The sequence below is a fragment of the Sciurus vulgaris genome, assembly GCF_902686455.1.
Source record: "Sciurus vulgaris genome assembly, chromosome: 14".
NCBI classification, from domain to species: domain Eukaryota; kingdom Metazoa; phylum Chordata; class Mammalia; order Rodentia; family Sciuridae; genus Sciurus; species Sciurus vulgaris.
This window is the reverse complement of record NC_136475.1, coordinates 85,591,164-85,597,087: the sequence shown is the minus strand read 5'-3', so window position 1 is coordinate 85,597,087 and position 5,924 is coordinate 85,591,164. Positions and strand designations below refer to the sequence as shown.

At 41.5% G+C, this 5,924-nt stretch overlaps 1 pseudogene across 1 annotated transcript; it reads right to left on the bottom strand.

Moving 5' to 3' along the window:
* Positions 1-3,893: 3,893 nt before the first annotated feature.
* LOC306644324 (importin subunit alpha-1-like) lies at positions 3,894-5,304 on the bottom strand (annotated as a pseudogene). The gene has a single exon. The product of its transcript is annotated as an importin subunit alpha-1-like (transcript).
* Positions 5,305-5,924: the final 620 nt, after the last annotated feature.

The window sequence follows — 5,924 nt, the reverse complement described above, 5'->3', positions numbered from 1 at the left end:
TAGTCTAGAGTCTGGAGAGTGCTGGGCCACAGTTTGGCAGGACTTGAGGCTAATAAATCACTGGCAGACCTGTGAGGGCCTTTGCAGCTTTACTAGGAAAGGGAAGGTTGGAAGCTTGGGCTGGGGTGTACCAATGTGCTATTTAATGGCTGAGAGTGCGTTCATATTAACCCGCAGTGAGACAAGAGCACATTAGCACAATGCCAGAATCACATTCTGCACCTTCCATCCCTAAATGTTCTGCTGGGCACATGGTGGGCAGAATATATTGAATGCCAGCAGGCATATGAGCATCAGTTGGATATAAGACACTACAGTGGGCCAGGTGGGACACGATGCCCAACCTTAAGTTTTCCTACCAGCCTCTGCTCTGGCGTAGAGATGTCTATGGAAAGAGAGCTTTGGAAAAATTTTTACTTATAATTAAAATGAGACACTTTAGGTCACACCACAGAAAACAGTGACGAGAAAACAAGAGTAGTTCACTCCCTCCTTCTTCTCAGCACCACATCTAAGCAGTCACATTCTCCTGATTATAGCCTTTGAATATCTCTCCAGTCTGTCTCTCCTCACCAGCTGGCTGCCTTTACCTTAGGGCATGTCTCCACAGTGTCCGCCTGGAATATTCAGTAGTACTCTGGCAGGTCTTCCTGCCTCCAATTCTAAATTACCTGATTCACATCTCATCATTCCGACTATCTAAACACAGATATGATCATGTCACTGTCCTGCATACAACCTTCCAAAGGTTTCGGATCACCTTGTAATAAATTCCAACCTGTTTTGGCACCTTGGCATTGTCGCTTCTGTGGCTCTGGTTTTCATTTACATTCTCTCTCTGCTTCAGCTCTGTGGGGAACGACCTGCAGTCACCAGCCTGTCTTGGTCCCTTCACGAAGCCTCCTCCTACCTGGAATGCTGCTGTCTCACTCCCTTATCTTGCAGACTTCAGTCTATAATTTTGTTTCTAAATTTAGAATTTTCTTTAAAATTTTGATTCATTGTACACAAATGGGGTACAACTATTGTTTCTCTGGTTGTATATGAAGTAGAGTTGCACCATTTGCTTAATCATACATGTACATAGGGTAATGATGTTTGTCTCGTTCTGCTCTTTTTCAGTCTATAGTTTTTAACTTGCTGAGAATCTCCATGTAGACTTTGAAACCCTTGAAAGCAGGACATATATCTTTTGAACTTTGTTTCTACCGTGCACTGCTCTGTTTTTGGACCCCCTATTCTGCTCTTTGGCTAGTTATATTTATGCCACTATCACATTGTCTTCATAACTGCAGTGTTACAATACTTCTAAAACCAGGTAGGATAAGTGCTACAACATGTTTTTCCTTTCAAATTTAATGTGGTAATGGTAGCCTTTATGATATTTTATAAATTTAGAATCAATTGGTCATTTTTGACCGGCAAAACCTTGGGATTTTGATGGAAGAACTGACATTTGAACAATGGCGCATCTTCTGATCCAAGAGCATGGTCTATCTTTCCGTTTCCTTAGGTCATCTTTTGTTGTGTCAGCAATATTTTCTAGTCCACAGTGGACATGTCTTGCCCATCTTTTTTTTTGCTTAAAAAAAACTCTGACATGCAAAAACTCAAACTTAGGAAACAAATAGCAAGAGGATTCTTTGCTTTCCAGATGGATTCAACACAGGCTTCTGGAATATTCCCAGTGCTCTCATTGGAAGGAATGCCCCATGGAGAATGTACTTACAACACTGCTGACAAATGACTGTTGGCTGTGAGTAGGGGAATTTACATTCATATGCAATTTCCCCCAAATCCATGGACCACAGAAAGTCCTCCAAGGATGCCTGCATTCCATTTGCCTTGCTCCTCGATGAATTGTTCCAGGGGATTTGTTTGAGTTCATTGAAGGCAAAAACGTGCTTTCTTTGAGTTCAGTAGTCTGTATCAGGCAGTCAGCACCCGGCAGGAGAAAGATTGGATTTCATCACCATTAGACCCTGGGATTTGCTGGGCCACTGAGTTCTCAGCAGCAAATGGTTCTCAGAAATGGCTCTCCTTCTCCCAAACAGCGTTAAACTGCTTGCTCATCTGGGATGACGACTGGATCCACCCAACAAGCATGATTTGTGTGTAACTATGGAAAGCAGATGGTCTTAAGATGAGACTGAAAATGCAGTACCTACTAGGTTGTGGGAATTCACATTCCTGTTTATCTTGTATCTGCTTAGAATCGAACCTTCCTAAAGTTCAAGTGCAATATTGCCCAACCCTTCTCCAGACTATAAAGTTTCTAATGGTTCCCAATTACCAGCTGAGTTGTCCGGATTTCTTCTCATGACATTTACCTTCCTTTGTAATCGGTCTCCAAATACCTAGCAGGCCTGATATCCTATATTGCCTGCATTTACTCTGCCCTGTAGTTATCCAGGAGTGTGTGCAATTCCCAAGAAACGTCAGAATTTTAGCTCACTTTTGCTACTACAATTCTTTCTGCATTGTATGACCTTACCTATTTGACTCTTAAAAATTGTTAAAATTAAAAAAAAAAACCAAAACTATTTTCCAAGAAATTTTCCAATGTTATCTTTCAATCCTTTCAAAATGCTTATTTGTACTATTCATTCAATGGATCCAGTCTGGGTTTCTGAAATAACCTTTGTAAATGATAGCTCTGCTTATGAGACTGCTCAAAAACTCCCAGTACCTTTCCGAGAAGAAAGGAAAGTAATCTTTGCATGGCATCAAGTCTCTCAAATTCCATCTCCCCTCTACCTAATTTGCTGGGTTTCTTACCCTGAGACCCAATGCTGGGAATGCTACTCATGAGCTCTTCTCTAGCACTAGCCTCTTGTCCTCATCTGTATACCATGATTTGCTACTGGTTGTGTATGTGTGTGTCTATATGTCTGTATCCCTTCTAGACTGTGAACTCCCCATGACTAGAACCTATTTCGTTTTTCCTGTAGCCTCTTCAAGGCCTAGCGCTACTTGTTCCTATAGTACATGCCCAATAAATATTTGCTGGTGGTCAATAATGAAAGAGAGGGTTAGAGCAGAGGGCTCCCTGGGTAGGAAAGGCACTTCTAGAAATAGGTTTCCCATCCTGAAGCTACAACCAGGACCTGGCTGAGGGTGATAAGAATAAATGAGTGTTCTTTAAGTTCCATTTAACTGATATATATGTGGATCACCTCAAGGTTAGATACTAAAATGTACTATTAAATACTGATCCCAGAGGAAGAAATGCAAATTCATGCTGAACTAATCCCTCCTGGGGAGATATTAAGCTTGGGCCAGTTTCCCAAGGTTTAATGAGCTGCAGAGGAGGACACCACTCTTCCAACTGCTGCCCCCGGCTTAAAGTCACAACCATGAGACAGCCGGACTTCATCAGTGTTTAAAATGAAGACTGGTGAGTTCCCAGTCAGCAGAAAGAGGGCCACTGAAGGTCAGGCACAGGGAAGAGCATCACTTTCAGTCCAGATCACTGAGACATTTTCAGCTGATGAGAATTCTGGGTGACATGGCCTGTATTCAAAGGACTGTTTCTGCTTTCTACTTATTTTCTGGATGAATTGTTCTTAAGGAGCTATGGGTCACATGAAGAGCCATTTACTAAGTCCCTCACATTTATACATAAGTTTATGGTTTTTCTTTTTTCTTTTTTTGGAATTTAATCTTTATTTACAGGACACTGTAAGATATGAAATTCCACATAACAATAAGAAACCCATTTAGAGGACAAGTTTCATACAGAATGTACAGTTTGGAACTGTTCAAGTATAGTTTTGTTGTAAAAAGTGCTACAATAACAAACCACACTTAAAAAGAACTCACAGTAGAAAAACAGTAAGACAAACTTACACTGAACATAGTACACAACAAACTTTATGCCTCAGCTGTACAGCCTAGAAGTTAAAGGTCCCAGGAGTCCCATCTTGAACTTGGAAGGTATAGTTTCTGGCACAACATTTTGATCTTCTTCTTCCTCTACTGAAAAATACTTCTCAATCAAATTTAATGAGGCCCTTGTACACAGACTCATTTTCGTGGTTCTGTAGAGCTTCAGTTTTGTCCAAAGCTCCACATTCTTCAATCATTATACTCAGTTTTTCAGTTTCACCTAGTTTCTCAGCAGGCTTAGAGAGAACACCAACGAGGAATGGGACTAATCCATGATTGACAACTGGTCCTGTCAGCCAGCTGTGATGTTTGACATTGCCCACGTAGCTTCCTTCTGAATATTAGTTTTGGGATTAATTAGCAGGCTTGGGAAAGCTGCAAGTGCACCTGCATCTATCACAACTTGAGTTTGTTCATCTGTTCCAGTCACAATATTCCCTATGGCTCGTAAAGCAGGAGTCACAATTGGCAGTTCAGAAGCTCCCAGAAGCTTCACAAGTTGGGGCACAACTTGTTTTCACAACCATTTCAATGTGTTCATCTGGACCATCAGTAGGGTAGGAAATAGTCCAGCAGGTATCGGCTAGTACTTCTGGATCATCATGATGCAGGAGACCAACTAAAGTGGGAAGAATTTGCTCAACAGCATCTAATGGGGTGCAGGATTCTTTTTGCAACAAAGGTATGAAAGTGTTCAGGTGAGATTACGTAAGTAACCACATGCTAAAGTTGACATATCAGGAACTGCAAGAAGAGCCAGCAGTGGGTCCACTACGCCATATTTGATAACCAAGTCTCGGAAAACTGAACCATCACCTGCGATGTTTCCTAGAGCCCATACAGCTTGTTCACTGATGTGAGCGTGTGGAGATGCCAAGAGAGAAATGAATGCTGGGATAGCACCTCCATCCACCACAGCCTTGGTCTGTTCTGATGTCCCAGAAGCAATGTTAGTTGGAGCCCATGCAGACTCAAACTGAATGGGACTACAATCGGTTCTGCCCAAAAAGGATACAAGTTTCGGAATCAAACCAGCCCAGATTATGTTGTCTATGGGGGGCTGTTTTTCCCGAGAAAGCAATTTCCTAGGAGGACTAGCAGCTTGAGTAGCTTGGAGTTGGCTTTCCAAATTGTTGCTGTTTATGCTTTTGACAATGTCATCAACAGACCAATTCACAGTGCCCTGGTTGTTGTGGTTTTCCTGTAGTAGCAAAGTAGCATCATCAGGAAAGGAGCTTACATTTCTCCTTTTCAGTATCTGGTCACCCTTCTTAGCTTTCCTCAGCTCCACATTAACTTCTATTTGGCCCCGCCTCATTTCTGTACTGTCTTTTCCCTTGTTCTTGAATCTGTTAAGCCGGGCAGGTGGTGAATTAGCATTGTCATTGGTGGACATGGTTATGAGACAAAGGGAGGAAGCTGCTCAGTCTTCCACAGGAGGTGGCTCACAGGTTGCAGATCATGGTTTTTCTTTAAACAAATTTTCTTGTATCATTATAAAGCTATGTCAAAATGTTAATACGAAGAAAGAAAAAGGGAGTTAAAGGGGTTGGGGTTGGGGTTCAGTGGTACAGCACTCATCTAGCATGCATGAGGCCCTGGGTTCAATCCTCAGCACCTCATAAAAATAAAATAAAGGTATTGTGTTCACCTACAACTAAACATATATATATTAAAAAAGGGAATTATATCTCTATTCCTACACAGAGATAATTTTTAAATTCGTGCTGTTTTTCATGCCTTACTATGACTGCATAATTTCTAGTAGCTGAGGTCATACGAATTGTTCTCCTTCTCCACTTGTCCTTATGTCACAAGCATTTCCTCGTGTCAATACATAGTTACTAGTTTACACGTAGTAAAATTCACTCCTGTTTAGTGTACAGTTCTGTGAGTCTGACCAATGTCTACCAGCAGAATAAAAACATAGAACAGGCAACATAAAAAGTGTCATAAGTGTGTAGGACACCAACTGAAAGACCTCCCAGTGGTCAAAGCTAGAACAATTTGAGCAACCAGGTAAAGACAGGAGTATT